Source organism: Bos mutus, chromosome 21 (genome assembly GCF_027580195.1).
Source record: "Bos mutus isolate GX-2022 chromosome 21, NWIPB_WYAK_1.1, whole genome shotgun sequence".
NCBI lineage: Eukaryota > Metazoa > Chordata > Mammalia > Artiodactyla > Bovidae > Bos > Bos mutus.
Window position 1 is genome coordinate 44338715 of NC_091637.1, and position 15992 is coordinate 44354706.

A 15992-nucleotide genomic window follows, 5' to 3' on the forward strand; every position below is an offset into this window, starting at 1 on the left:
TCCCCCTGACAACAGGAAGGCAGGCAGGAAGGTACCTTTCCTTTCTAGTGTAGCAAAGAACAGCAACATATAAGAGAGCAGTTTGTGTGATGGTTTCTCACTTATACCCTGAAGTCAGGCAGGCTTGGGTTTGAATTCTAACTCTGGCATTTTAATAGCTGCAACTAAACAATGTGTGTCTCTGTTTATTTCCTGATCCTGTGCCTACTTCCTGATCGGTAATGGGAGTTAGTGCCTTCCTCAGAGGGTTGTTCTAAGGATCAAATAAAATGGGCTCCAGGCATGGAGTAAATATTAGCCTTTCAGTCATCATAATTAACTCTCTCCCTTCTACTATTCTGAAGTTGGGAAAGACACATTTTTGAGACAGATGACAAAATATGTTACAAGTGACTTGTTGATAAACATTTGTTAAGCCAAGTCTGCCATTAGCACTCTAACTGTAAGCCCAAAATAACAAGGATGTTAAATTTCTGTCTTGATAATAAAATTCTCTGTATTTTTCACCTGCAGATTCTCTTCAGAAGGTTGTGGAAACAAATATTTCAAACAGAAATAGGCCTACAGTTTGAGGGAATTATATGACTTTAAGTTGAAAAAAAGAGACTAGAGCTCAGTCAGTGCAATTCAGTCGCTCAGTCGTGTCCGACTCTTTGCAACCCCATGGACTGCAGCACACCAGACCTCTTTGTCCATCACCAATTCTCAGAGTTTGCTCAAACTCATGTCCATCGAATCGGTGATTCCAGCCAACCATCTCAGCTTCTGTCATCCCATTCTCCTCCTGCCTTCAATCTTGCCCAGCATCAATTTTCTAATGAGTCAGTTCTTCTCATCAGGTGGCCTAATACTGGAGCTTCAGATTCAGCATCAGTCCTTCCAATGAATATTCAGGACTGATTTCCTTTAGGATGGACTGGTTTGATCTCTTTATTGTCCAAGGGACTATCAACAGTCTTCTCCAACATCACAGTTCTAAAGCATCATTTCTTCTGTGCTCAGCTTTCTTTATAGTCCAACTCTCACATCCATACATGACTACTGGAAAAACCATAGCTTTGACTAGACGAACCTTTGTTGGCAAAAAAATGTCTCTGCTTTTTAATATATTGTCTAGGGTGGTCATAGCTTTTCTTCCAAGGAGCAAGTGTTTTTTAATTTCACGGTTTCAGTCACCATCTGCAGTGAATTGGAGCACCCCAAAATAAAGTCTATCACTGTTTCCATTGTTTCCCCATCTATTTGCCATGAAGTGATGTTAGAACTGGACATGGAACAACAGACTGGTTCCAAATAGGAAAAGAAGTACGTCAAAGCTGCATACTGTCACCCTGCTTATTTAACTTATATGCAGGGTACATCATGAGAAACGCTGGGCTGGAAGAAGCACAAGCTGGAATCAAGATTGCCGGGAGAAATATCAATAACCTCAGATATGCACATGACACCACCCTTATGGCAGAAAGTGTAGAGGAACTAAAAAGCCTCTTGATGAAAGTGAAAGAGGAGAGTGAAAAAGTTGGCTTAAAGCTCAACATTCAGAAAACGAAGATCATGGCATCTAGTCCCATCACTTCATGGGAAACAGATGGGGAAACAGTGGAAACAGTGTCAGACTTTATTTTTCGGGGACTCCAAAATCACTGCAGATGGTGATTGCAGCCATGAAATTAAAAGACACTTACTCCTTGAAAGGAAAGTTATGACCAATCTAGATAGCATATTCAAAAGTAGAGACATTACTTTGCCAACCAAGGTCCGTCTAGTCAAGGCTATGGTTTTTCCAGTGGTCATGTATGGATGTGAGAGTTGGACTGTGAAGAAAGCTGAGCGCCGAAGAATTGATGCTTTTGAAATGTGGCGTTGGACAAGACTCTTGAGAGTCCCTTGGACTACGAGATCCAACCAGTCCATTCTAAAGAAGATCAATCCTGGGTGTTCAGGGGAAGGACTGATGCTGAAGCTGAAACTCCAATACTTTGGTCACTTCATGCAAAGAGTTGACTCATTGGAAAAGACCCTGATGCTGGGAGGGATTGGGGGCAGGAGGAGAAGGGGACGACAGAGGATGAGATGGTTGGATGGCTTCACTGACTCGATGCATATGAGTTTGGGTAAACTTAGGGAGTTGGTGATTGACAGGGAGGCCTGGCGTGCTGCGATGCATGGGGTCACAAAGAGTCGGACACGACTGAGTGACTGAACTGAACTGAACTGAACTGATGGGACCAGACACCCTGATCTTAGTTTTCTTATTTTTCTTAGTTTTAGTTGAGTTGTAAGCCAAATTTTCACTCTCATCTTTCACTTTCAACAAGAGGCTCTTTAGTTCTTCTTTGCTTTCTGCCCTAAGGGTGGTGTCATCTGCATATCTGAGGTTATTGATATTTCTCCCAGCAATCTTGATTCCAGCTTGTGCTTCATCCAGTCCAGCATTTTGCATGATGTACTCTGCATATAAGTTAAATAAGCAGGGTGACAATATGCAGCCTTGATGTACTCCCTTCCCAACAATCAATGTGTTGTTCCATGTCCAGTTCTAATTGTTGCTTCTTGACCTGCCTACAGATTTCTCAGAAGGCAGGTCAGATGGTCTGGTATTCCCATCTCTTTCAGAATTTTCCACAGTTTGTTGTGATCCACAAAGTCAAAGGCTTTGGTGTAGTCAATAAAGCAGAAGTATATGTTTTTCTGGAACTCTTTTTGCTTTTTCCATGATCCAGTGGAATTTGCCAATTTGATCTCTGGTTCCTCTATCTTTTCTAAATCCAGCCTGAACATCTGGAAGTTCATGGTTCACATACTGTTGAAGCCTGGCTTGGAGAATTTTGAGTATTACTTTACTAGCGTGTGAGATGAGTGCAATTGTGCGGTAGTTTGAGCATTCTTTGGCATTGTCTTTCTTTGGGATTGGAATTAAAACTGATCTTTTCCAGTCCTGCGGCCACTGCTGATTTTTCCAAGTTTGCTGACATATTGAGGGCAGCACTTTCACAGCATCATCTTTTAGGATTTGAAATAGCTCAACTGGAATCCCATCACTTCCACTAGCTTTGTTCGTAGTGATGCTTTCTAAGGCCCACTTGACTTCGAATTCCAGGATGTCCTGCTCTAGTCCACTGATCACACCATCATGGTTATCTGGGTCATGAAGATCTTTTTTGTATAGTTCTTCTGTGTTTTCTTGTCACCTCTTCATAATATCTTCTGCTTCTGTTAGGTCCCTACCATTTCTGTCCTTTATTGTGCTCATCTTTGCATGAAATGTTCCCTTGGTATCTCTAATTTTCTTGAAGAAATCTCTAGTGTTTCCCATTCTATTGTTTTCCTCTATTTCTTTGCATTGATTACTGAGGAAGGCTTTCTTATCTCTCCTTGCTATTCTTTGGAACTCTGCATTCAAATGAGTATATCTTTCCTTTTCTCCTTTGCCTTTTGCTTCTCTTTTTTCCTCAGCTACTTGTAAGGCCTCCTCAGACAACCATTTTGCTTTTTCCATTTCTTTTTCTTGGGGATGGTCTTAATCACTGCCTCCTGTATGATATCACAAACCTCTGTCCATAGTTCTTCAGGCATTCTGTCTATCAGATCTAATTCCTTGAATCTATTTGTCACTTCCACTGGATAACTGTAAGGGATTTGATTTAGGTCATGGCAGCAAATTTGGAAAACTCAGCAGTGGCCACAGGACTGGAAAAGGTCAGTTTTCATTCCAACCCCAAAGAAAGGCAATGCCAAAGAATGCTCAAACTACTGCACAATTGCACTCATCTCACATGCTAGTAAAGTAATGCTCAAAATTCTCCAAGCCAGGCTTCAGCAATACATGAACCGTGAACTTCCTGATGTTCAAGCTGGTTTTAGAAAAGGCAGAGGAACCAGAGATCAAATTGCCAACATCTGCTGGATCATGGAAAAAGCAAGAGAGTTCCAGAAAAACATCTATTTCTGCTTTATTGACTATGCCAAAGCCTTTGACTGTGTGGATCACAATAAACTGGAAAATTCTGAAAGAGATGGGAATACCAGACCATCTGACCTGCCTCTTGAGAAACCTATATGCAGGTCAGGAAGCAACAGTTAGAACTGGACATGGAACAACAGACTGGTTCCAAATAGGAAAAGGAGTATGTCAAGGCTGTATATTGTCACCCTGCTTATTTAACTTATATGCAGAGTACATCATGAGAAACGCTGGACTGGAAGAAGCATAGGCTGGAATCAAGATTGCTGGGAGAAATATCAATAATCTCAGATATGCAGATGACACCACCCTTATGGCAGAAAGTGAAGAGGAACTCAAAAGCCTCTTGATGAAAGTGAAAGTGGAGAGTGAAAAAGTTGGCTTAAAGCTCAGCATTCAGAAAATGAAGATCATGGCATCCGGTCCCATCACTTCATGGGAAATAGATGGGGAAACAGTGGAAACAGTGTCAGACTTTATTTTTTTGGGCTCCAAAATCACTGCAGATGGTGATTGTAGCCATAAAATTAAAAGATGCTTACTCCTTGGAAGGAAAGTTATGACAAACCTAGATAGCATATTCGAAAGCAGAGACATTATTTTGCCAACAAAGGTCCGTCTAGTCAAGGCTATGGTTTTTCCTGTGGTCATGTATGGATGTGAGAGTTGGACTGTGAAGAAGGCTGAGTGCCGAAGAGTTGATGCTTTTGAACTGTGGTGTTGGAGAAGACTCTTGAGAGTCCCTTGGACTGCAAGGAGATCCAACCAGTCCATTCTGAAGGAGATCAGCCCTGGGATTTCTGTGGAAGGACTGATGCTAAAGCTGAAACTCCAGTACTTTGGGCACCTCATGCGAAGAGTTGACTCATTGGAAAAGACCCTGATGCTGTGAGGGATTGGGGGCAGGAGGACAAGGGGACGACAGAGGATGAGATGGCTGGATGGCATCACTGACTCGATGGATGTGAGTCTGAGTTGGTGATGGACAGGGAGGCCTGGCGTGCTGCGGTTCATGGGGTCGCTAAGAGTCGGACACGACTGAGCGACTGAACAGAACTAAACTGAACTGAATGGTCTAGTGGTTTTCCCTACTTTCTTCAATTTAAGTCTGAATTTTGCAATAAAGAGTTCATGATCTGAGCCACAGTCAGCTGCCAGTCTTGTTTTTGCTGACTGTATAGAGCTTCTCCGTCTTTGGCTGCAAAGAATGTAATTAATCTGATTTCATTATTGAAAGCTGAGTGCCGAAGAATTGATGCTTCTTTGAACTGTGGTGTTGGAGAAGACTCTTGAGAGTCCCTCGGACTGCAAGGAGTTCCAACCAGTCCATCCTGTAGGAAATCAGTCTTGAATATTCATCGGAAGGACTGATGTTGTTGCAGCTGAAACTCCAGTACTTTGGCCATCTTATTCAAAGAGCTGACTCATTTGTAAAGACCCTGATGCTGGGAAAGATTGAAGGTGGGAGGAAAAGGGGGCGACAGAGGATGAAATGGTTGGATGGCATCACTGACTCAATAGGGATGAGTTTGAGTAAACTCTGGGCGTTGGTGATGGACAGGGGTGCCTGGTGTGCTGCAATCCATGGGGTCACAAAGAGTCGGTCACGACTGAGGGACTGAACTGAACTGAATGACACCACATCAGATAATAAAGGCATCCTTCTTGCTTTTAAAGTAACTGGGACCCTGACAATGGCCAGCTGTAATCTAGAGCACTGCTTCTCAACTCTGGCTGCAATTGGGGTTTAAAAAAAATACCAGTGCTAAGGGTCCCGACCCTAGATCAATTAAATCAATTTCTAGGGGTGCAGTCTATCAGTATTTTTTTAAAGCTCCCCCAGGTGAATTTAATGTTCAGTGAAGGTTGTGAATTTCTATCCTACAGGGAAATCTCTATTGTACACTGCTCTCAAACTTGTATGTGCATACAAATCACTTGGGGAATCTTGTTAAAATGCGGATTTTGAATTAGTAATTCTGGGTTAGGGCCTGAGACTCAGAATTTATAACAAGTTCCCAAACAACATTAGTGGGGTTGGTCCATAGACCATCCTGAGAGTAATAAATAAAGCTCTAGGACAATGCTATAGGACTCTATTTCTAGCTGAAAATATTATCTTGAATTAAGATCTATAGGCATGGTTATAAAATATGGTCATACAAAAAGAGAGGTAGCAAACAGTATCTCAGAATTAAGATTAAAAAACATTTTCATAAGCTGAAGTAAATAAGAGGAAATTTATTATTTAACAGAGACCATCTCAAGTCTATCTTATAAGCTAATACAACTCTGAAATAAGATATTAAACTGTATTGTAAAGCAGTAATAATTTCACATTGTGGTAATGGATTATGAAAAGGCAAATTAGCTAAATTGAATAGTAAGCAGAGAAATACAATTTAAAACAAAAGAATTTGGAATATAAAAGTGGCTACTTAATATGGGGCTGCTAAGCTGCTAAGTCACTTCAGTCGTGTCCGACTCTGTGCGACCCCATAGACAGCAGCCCACCAGGCTCCCCCGTCCCTGGGATTCTCCAGGCAAGAACAATGTAGTGGGTTGCAATTTCCTTCTCCAGTGCATGAAAGTGAAAAATGAAAGTGAAGTCGCTCAGTCGTGTCTGACTCTTAGCGACCCCATGGACTGAAGCCTACCAGGCTCCTCCATCCATGGGATTTTCCAGGCAAGAGTACTGGAGTGGGCTGCCATTTATTCAATTAATCAAATCGAAACAAAATAAAAACATGTTATTTCACTTAGCACAATGTTTTCAAGGTTCATGCATGTTGTACTATGTATCAGAATTTCATTTCTTTTGAAGGCTGAATAATGTTCCATTCTATGTATATATGACATTTGTTTATTCATCTGTTGATAGGCATTTGGATTGTTTCTACCGTTTGGCTATTGTGAATAATACCGTTATTAACACTGAAGTACAAGTATCTGAGTTCCTGTTTTCAATTCTTTTAGGTATATACCCAGAATTGGAATTGCTGGATCTTATAACAATTCTGTTTAATTTTTTGAGGAACTGCCATATTGTTTCCTAGTATGTACCATTTTACAACCCCCAGCCATGCATGAGAATTCCAATTTCTCCACATCTTCACCAACATTTATAGTTTTTTTTAAAATAATAGACATCCCAGTGAGTGTTAAGTAGTATAAGTAGTATCATTGTAATTTTGGTTTGTGTTGCCCTAATGACTGAGGCTTCCCAGGTGATTCAGTGATAAAGACTGTCTGCCAATGCAAGAGATGTAAGAGATGTGGGTTTGATCCCTGGATTGGGAAGATCCCCTGGAGGAGGAAATGGCAACCCACTCCAATATTCTCACCTGGAAAATCTCATGGACAGAGGAGCCTGGCAGGCTACAGTCCATTGGGCTGCAAAGAGTCCAACACGACTGAAATGACTGAGCATGCACAAAATAGCTACATCTTATATTATCTTTTAAACCTAATGGCAGGCTGGATGACTCATAGCTGGAATCAAGATTGCCAGAAGAAATATCAACCACCTCAGATATGCAGATGATACCATTCTAATGGCAGAAAGCGAAGAGGAACTAAAGAGCCTCTTGATGAGGGTGAAAGTGAAGAGTGAAAAAGCTGGCTTAAAACTCAACATTTAAAAAAACTAAGATCATGCCCATCATTTCATGGCAAATAGATGGGGAAACAACATATTTTCTTTTCTTGGGCTCCAAAATCACTGTGGACAGTGACTGCAGCCATGAAATTAAAAGATTTTTGCTCCTTGGAAGAGAAGCTATGACAAACCTAGACAGTGTATTAAAAAACAGAGACAGCACTTTGCTGACAAAGGTCCATACAATCAAAGTTATGGTTTTTCCAGTGAGTGAAGGGAAGTCGCTCAGTCGTGTCCGACTCTTAGCGACCCCATGGACTGCAGCCTACCAGGCTCCTCCATCCATGAGATTTTCCAGGCAAGAGTACTGGAGTGGGGTGCCATTTCCAGTAGTCATATTCAAATGTGACAGTTCGACCATAAAGAAGACTGAGCGCCAAAGAAATGTGATGCCTTTGAAATATGGTGCTGGAGAAGACTCTTGAGAGTCCCTTGGACAGCAAGGAGATCAAACCATCCAATCCTAAAGGAAATCAACCCTGAACATTCATTGGAAGGATTGGTGCTGAAGCTGAAACTCCAATAGTTTACCTATCTGATGTGAAGAGCCGACTCACTGAAAAACACCCTGGTACTGGGAAAGATTGAGGGCAAGAGGAGAAAGGGGAGACAGAGGATGAGATGGTTAGATGGCATCACCGACTCAATGCACGTGAGTTTGGGTAAACTCTGGGAGATGGTGAAGGAAAAGGAAGCGTAGCCTACTACAGTTCATGGAGCTGCCAAAAGTCGGACACAACTTAGCGACTGAACAACAGCAAATATTTAACATGATATTGTTAATAAGATGACTACACTGTGGGCAATTTAAAAAGTAAGTTTTAATTCAATAAGACATTTTTTGTTGATTGTATATCATAGGCTGACTACACTCTCCACCACAGCATCTTAGGGGCCTATAAAACAAGACATAAAGTGTGAGGGGAAAAAAAAAGAACTGGACCACGGGCTGAATTTAAACAAACAAACCAAAACAGAGGTTGTTAAGAAGAGAAGTCAACTCTAGAGATGAGCACTGTGATTCAGCAAGAGGTTTGGGAACAAGTGGTGTTAAGACCCCAGCAGGCCTATACCATTAAGGATTTTTATAATTAGAAAGTGAGTCTAGAGAGGAGTCTTCTGATGCTCTTGTGGAATAAAGGCATTCCTTGGGTGTTCGCAGCAGATCAGTTTTGCTTTCTGCCCTGCGTTAACCCAAGAACTTGGCTACTCACCCCGGGTGGGAGGCGCGGCTGCGCTCCCCGCAGGCCCGGCGCTCACCTCTTGCGTCCGGGTCGCCCTAAACGCGGTCCTCGCATCCTGCCCCGGGGCCGCCTCTGCTCCGCGGGCCTTGCCATCCTCTCTGCCCTTCCCAGAGCCCCCCGCTCCTCTTGAGCCGCGGACTCGCGCACCTCGCGGCTCCTGGCAGCCGCCGCCGGCGACAGGGGCCAGCGCTCCGCGCCAACCAAGCCGGGCGGTCTGCGGGCATGCGTAGCTCCAGCTCCCGCAGGGCCAGGCCTCCGGCGTGGGCCCCGACCCTGGAGGGTGAATGTGAGCCCCAAGAGACCTGCAGATCTCTTGAGGTCACCGTTCTTCTTTCAGGGCAGGATTTCTGCGGACAACATGTGGAGTGGCTCTCGCCAAAGACTGCAGAAGCTTAACTCTGCCTTTCCCCCCAACCCCGAGCAGAGCTTCATTAGTCGGGGCAGCAAGCGAGGCTGGGTCGCTGGGTCGCTGGGGGTGGGGTGGGGTTAGGGCAGGTAGGGGAGCTGAAAGGCCCTGAACATGTTGACAACCCAGCCTCTTGTGAGGTTATGAATTATGGCCTGGTCAGACGGTTATGACCTAGTAAGACAATTACCTACCTGGTCACCTACACAGGCCTGCCTTTGATTGAATGATATCTTTTCAGAGCAGATGCTCTGGCCGCCTCTGTTAATATATACGTGTGGGGTGGATATCATAAGTCGCAAACTTTTGTGAGAAGTAGGCTGATAGTCATCAAAAATTAAAAAGAACCTCAAGATGGTTATGCCTAAAGAGTCTGCTTACCCACTGGATAAAATCATGTAAAACGTATTCTCTTCTTGAAGATTCGTAAGAACGAAGATTTTAAAAGATTATTTAGATAGTTTTTCAACACATTTGTAAATGTAGTCCATGTGCTAGGAAAGCAGCGTGATATAATGGGGAAAGTCCAGAACTTGGAATCAGAGCAAATGTAATTAAGTACCGGTTCTGCCTCTTTCTAAATTGTCCACTTGAACAAATCACCTAACCTCCCTCTCCCTTAATTTAGTCTATTAAATCCTTGTCTTTCCAAAAATTCTTTAAAATAAGAACAATGTTCTTATTGTACAATGAAAGTGTACAATGTATAACCAGCATCAATGTTATAATACTGTTCCAATAAATGAAGTAGAGTATATAAAAAAGCATATTGTAAAGTGCTATACAAATATTAATTTTTCAACAAATTTGTGTTTTGTTCACAACTTATACTGTGACCATTTATTCCCATAACCACTTATTTCTATTTCTTTACCTTTACAGTTAATCCTTTTCTCTACATTATTGCATTGATTACTGGACACCACTTTAAAATGACTTTTTGTGGTCATGTTATAGGTTTAATTTTGGTACGGCCAACCTTATGAAAATGTATTATTTTCTGTGAGCCATGACATTTACAGTTTAGGTGCCACCAAGTGGATAGTGGTGCCTGTTTTATGATCGTATGGACTTACTCTCTAGCATATTCTCTGATTTGGATAAGAGAATATAGTTAGTCTATAAGCTAATCAATTTTTTCTATTGTATCTATTTTTTGAAAAAAATAATAGTCCTAAAAGCATGACCAATTTAATAATTAATGGCACATATTGGACATCTTAGTCAATAAGATATAGAGACACACAAGCACTTACATTCAAAGCCTCTCCCTCAATTTCAACTCTTTTTTCCTAACAACTTTCCAAAACCATCAAAGAGTCCTTTGGAGCTGAGGTCAGAGCTGGAATGTTGCACTATTAAAATGGATGAAAGGTGAAGGCAGTAGAGGGCTACTGGAGTGATACATTCCTGAAAGCCCTGAAGAACAGGTGGGTCAGGTCACCAAAGTAAAGCAGGTAAGGTAAGAACCAGAAGGGAGTTGTGGTACGCTCAGCATTAGTCACTGGGATGTCAGGGAGAATGTTGACATCAAGTCAAGCACCAAAATGAGCCAGGAAATTAGGACACCAAAAATGATGCCCTACCACGACAGTAATTAGGGACCAAGATGAGTCAGGCTGTCAAGAGAAAATGCCAATGTATCCTTGTATTATATCTTGCATGCAAACAAATGCCACTTGGAAACTAGAATCTTCCTTTGAGTTGATGTCAAAAGCTTTCCATTTTAAGTCTTCCTTTTTAAAAAAAAACCCTAATATTTATTGGACACTTGATATGTACCATCAGTGTTCTGAGCACTTTATTTGTATTATCTCCCATAATTTTTATAACAACCCTATGAAGTAGACAGTCTGTTTCTCTGCATTTTATAGAAGAAACTGAGGCAAAGGAGGTTAACCAGCTTGTCTAAGGTTACTCACCCAGTAAACATTACCCACCCAGTAAATGTGACTCTATTTCAGGCAGACCTCAGAGCCTTCACTCTATACCACTGTAGGACATGGCTTCCTGCAGTTTTAACTCATGCTTATTATCTATCATTTCTCTGGACTCAGCCCTGAGAGAGATGGCTGAAGACATGCATATCAGGTCCAGATAGTATTTAGTCTATTTTTTCTTGTGAAGAATATATTTAAAAAAAATTTTAAGAAGTATAACTTAAGGGAAAACATTTTAACTTCATTTTCTTTGCAGTTTAAAAGCTTCTACGTAGTTTGCTGCACCAAAGCACTTGAAACATTGTCATCAGAATTCTTCATGGCAGATTTTGCTCAGTTTTGTTCATTTATGGAAGGCAAGTTGGCTTTATTGTTCCTCTTTCATGGAAAGACCACATTTATCTGTCTGTATTCTAAACTCTCAATCCCCTCATTTTTCTTTCTGGAGGCCTTATTGGTTTTAAAGGGATTTTAGGATGTCCAAATGAAAATGTCAGCAAATAAGATATGTAGAGCTAGAAACTGAGAGAAATTAGAGCTAGAGATAAGAATTTGGGGGTTATGATCAAGAGGTTATTGTTGAAGTTGTGGGAAAATATTCCAAAAATGAAAAAAGATAGCTCAGTTCAGGTGGAAAAAGACTTTATAGATAATTCTAGTCCAGTCCTTTCAATAATTCTCAACGCCCCAGAACAAAAAAGTTCAGCTCTACTGCTGTACCTGTGGTGATGAAAGCTCATTATCTCCTGCATCAGTTTCCTCTTGTCTCTGTGACAAATTACCATGAATTTAGTGGCTTAAACAACACAAAAATACAATCCTACAATTCGGGTGGTCGGAAGTCCAAAATGAGTTTCATGGGGCCAAAATCAAGGTGCTGGTTGGGCTGAGTTCCCCCCACAGGCTCTGGTGTAGAACTTGCTTCTTTGCCTTTTTCACGTGTGGAGACTGCCTGCATTCTTCGGCTTATGGCCCCTTCCTCCATTTTCAAATCCATTGACATAGCATCTTCACACTTTCCTTTGTCTTTGACCCTCTGCTTCCATCGTCATATTTTCTTCAATTTTTCTGCTTCTTTCATCTTTTAAAGACCATTGTGATTACAGTGGACTCATCTGGGTAATCCAGAATAATTTCCTTAACTTGATTGCATCTACAAAGTCTCTTCTGCTTTTTAAGGCAATACATGAAGAGACTCCAGGGATTAACATCTTTGGGGGCCATTAGACTACCACAGCCCCAAAGTAGCCCACATCCTAATGGCTAGAAAGTTTGAGCTAAACTTTGCCTACATTTGGTTTTTGTGCATTGGCCTGGCTTTGTCCTTTAAAGTCACAAATATTAAGTTTAACATCTGCCGTATAACTCTCCTTCAGATACTTGAAGATATATTGACCCCACTCTCTCCCAAAAAAACCAGCTTGATAGGATAGTTCCAAATCCTATTATCTTGGTTGGCCTCCTATGGAAAACTTTGGTTTATCAATGTTAATTTGAAAATGTTGTGTGAGTTGATCAAGCAAGAGTAGGTAGAGCCAATATTCCTCTGATTCTAAGTACTGTTTTTTTTTTTTTTTTTGGAGGATAATTGCTTTATGATGTTGTGTTAATGTGTGCTGTACAACAATGTGAATCAGCTGTAAGTATACAGATATCCTCTCCCTCTTGAGACTCCCTTCCTCCCACCCACCCTCATCCTACCCCTATAGGTCATCACAGAGCACCCAGCTGAGTTCCCTGTAAGCACTGAATTTTAATTAACATGATTGCAGTCTATTAAATTTTTGTTTTTCCAAATATGACTGAAGGACATGTTTACCTGAAGTACAATTATAAAGTTGATTTTTAATTGAAACACTGGCTTTTACAACTAGGTTTATTAAATGACTCTTTAATGTCAATGAGCACGTTAATAATTCTTAACTACATGTGATCTACACACTTAATTACATATAAGTTTCTATCTAAATCATTAATAAAAATGTTAAGTGTGATGCAGTCTGTGACAGAGCCCAGCAGCATAACTGAAGGACTTGTCCAAGAGAACATTTATCTGCTTTCTTAGGTCTAAGTCCTTCAAACAAAATCTAACTGTGTTATAATCTAATCCACAGTTTTTCATCTTGTCCAAAAGGAGCTCAATGTTTTATGCTCTTTGTATTGCATTCTCCTTGACTACCAATCTACCAATACCCTCTGAGAAAGAAATAGTGTAGCGTAACTTTTTTGGGTAAACTCAGGCTGGCTATTGGAGAAGGCAATGGCACCCCACTCCAGTACTCTTACCTGGAAAATCCCATTGATGGAGGAGCCTAGTAGGCTGCAGTCCATGGGGTCGCTAAGAGTCAGACACGACTGAACGACTTCACTTTCACTTTTTGCTTTCACGCATTGGAGAAGGAAATGGCAACCCACTGTTCTTGCCTGGAGAATCCCAGGGACGGGGGAGCCTGGTGGGCTGCTGTCTATGGGGTCGCACAGAGTCGGACACGACTGAAGTGACTTAGCACTTAGCAGGCTGGCTATAAATGATCATCGTCTCCTCCTTAAGAGCTCTCAAATCACCAGTGAAAATCCAGTCTAGACATTTTCCTGATACTAATATTAAGTTTGCCAGAATATAGTTGCCAACTATAGTTTCCTTCTTTTGTTAAAAATTGCTTTGTTCTGACTTTACAGTCTTTTGATCCTCCTTTTCTTCATTACAGATCCTCAACTATGAGTCACTGTGATGATGTACAGCAGGAATGGCCTCACATGGAAACCTTTTTGGTCCAGGCTAGGTTGTGAGGCAGGTTCAACTCTTCAGAGACTGATAGTTAGAAACACAAAGAGCAGTTTCTTTATGTGAGAGGAATGGGGTAGATGGTATATATGGAGGCTGTATCAATGGTAAAGTACAAAATAAATTCCACTGTTAAAAAAATCCCATTGTTTTCAATTTAATTGCTTACTTGCTTAAGAGCTTCCTGACCAGTCTACAAAGAAGTTGGAAGGTGACTAGAAGAGAAATAGGAAACTTTTTGTTTTAAAACGTAGAGATCTTTGATCAAGTACATATTGGCAATAGACACACAATATATAGCCAGCACAATCCATGGTGAATAGGTCTTTAATCACAATTATCACTTTTCAGGTTAAAAATCCTTATTTTTACATATGAATAGTTTATACTCCTACCATTAATTTAAAAGATATGACAACAGAAGTGTAAGCACAGTTCTGATGATTTTTAATAAATAATTTGGTGAAAGACTTTTAGTGTGATAAGCACAATTAGGGACATGCCTGGTTTGGGTACTGGTGCTCTTAAACTTTTGTGGAGATTATAAATTTAGTCTGCTTCCACAATATAAGAATATATAGATATTGGACACAGATTAATTTAATTTAAAAAAACTGACTTTTAAATGTAAAATGAGATTTTTGGAAATGGTTATTCTCCTCTTAGGAAGACTTGCTCATGGTAGACTTCCAATTGGTATTTGTTAAGTGATTCAGAGACACTTAACTGTGATGAGATGCCATAGACATTTCTAAATATTATACTTTTATGAAAAAATACATAAAATATTTTATGAAAAATACATAAAAGAGAAAATTCATTCTTTAGATAGAAAGATGTTTTTGCACTTTTTTAGATTTTTTCAACTTGTTTTTCTTAGTTTTTATGATACATTTCAGTAAGGAAAAACTTTAAAAACCTAGTGCATGGATAGCACTATGCTTTTAATTAAAATGCAAAGACTATTTTCTTATAATTCTAGGTAGATACGTTCATTAGAGCATAAACTCTCTGAGCATAGAACCTTGTACTATTTGTCTTTATATCCCCAGTACCTGGGGCAGGAGGAACTCAGTAAATCTTTGTATAAATGAGAACGTTACCTTTCAGATCATTTATATGAAGAGAACAGAACAAAAGAGGGTGTATAAAGATTTTCACTCACTTCATCTAGTACATCTTCTTCACAGATGTTTGTGTTTATTACTTCTGGAGAGCAAATGTGGTCTGAAGATGAAGAGGCGGTTCTTCATGGCCTAAGTAATGAAATGAAGAACTAAATTTCATGTTTACTCATTTGACTTGCTCTTAAACTTTAGTCTAAGTTCTTAATATCCTCTCTAAAAAATGGGCCAAGGTAGTTAAGTAAGGTTACCAAGAAAGTTTTGAGGATAGGTGAATAAATGTGAAAAACCATTCATTATAACAACTGCATAGACATTGTACACATTTAAGAAAAGAATGCTGCTGCTGCTAAGTTGCTTCAGTCGTGTCTGACTCTGTGCGACACCACAGACAGCAGCTCACCAGTCTGCCCCGTCCCTGGGATTCTCCAAGCAAGGACACTGGAGTGGGTTGCCATTGCCTTCTCCAATGCATGAAAGTGAAAAGTCAAGTCGCTCAGTCACTCAGTCGTGTGGGACTCTTAGTGACCCCATGGACCGCAGCCTACCAGGCTCCTCCATCCATGGGATTTCCAGGCAAGAATAGTGCTGTGTAAATTTTATGTGTATACAAAATAGACAAATCCTCTTTAGTCTTTGTCATTCTAAGCAGCATTTTTATACCTACAATTTGGGATTTTGACCTTTTGGTTAATCCAGAAATTTGGTCTAGATAGCTCTTACCCACATGTGTGCATGGGTGTGTGCATGTTTGTATGTAAATTTTTTCTCTCATGTCGGGATTTCTCATTTGTTTCTGGCAGTCACAAATAACAGTACTTCACAGAGCCACTTTAGGAGGTGGTTTAGAATAATTACTTAAATTTATGGT